The sequence below is a fragment of the Haliaeetus leucocephalus genome, unplaced genomic scaffold (genome assembly GCF_000737465.1).
Source record: "Haliaeetus leucocephalus isolate CR32 unplaced genomic scaffold, Haliaeetus_leucocephalus-4.0 Scaffold439, whole genome shotgun sequence".
Lineage (NCBI taxonomy): Eukaryota > Metazoa > Chordata > Aves > Accipitriformes > Accipitridae > Haliaeetus > Haliaeetus leucocephalus.
The window spans coordinates 6,790,850-6,791,148 of NW_010972875.1; positions in this window are offsets into that span (position 1 = coordinate 6,790,850).

The following is a 299-nucleotide window of genomic DNA, read 5'->3' on the forward strand; positions in this document are numbered from 1 at the left end:
GAAGGGGAGATGGGGCTGGGGGGGGGGGGGGGGGGGACACACGACTAATTAAGCCCCTGCACTACTTACAGCCTCGCCGATAACGCCTACGCGAGAACGTAAAAACGAGTCTTCAATGGGCCGGCAGGACCAAGTTCGGTCCTGCCGGCCCCTTACAGCGACTCCTTCAGCGAAGCGCTCCACAGGCAGCGCAGGGCGCGCACACGCGTACCTTCGCCTGGACGCTCGGGATTTTGCAGCAAGTTTCGCCGAAGGGCAGGCGAGCGAGCGCGGCAGGCGGCAGGGTCGCCGCCCGGCTG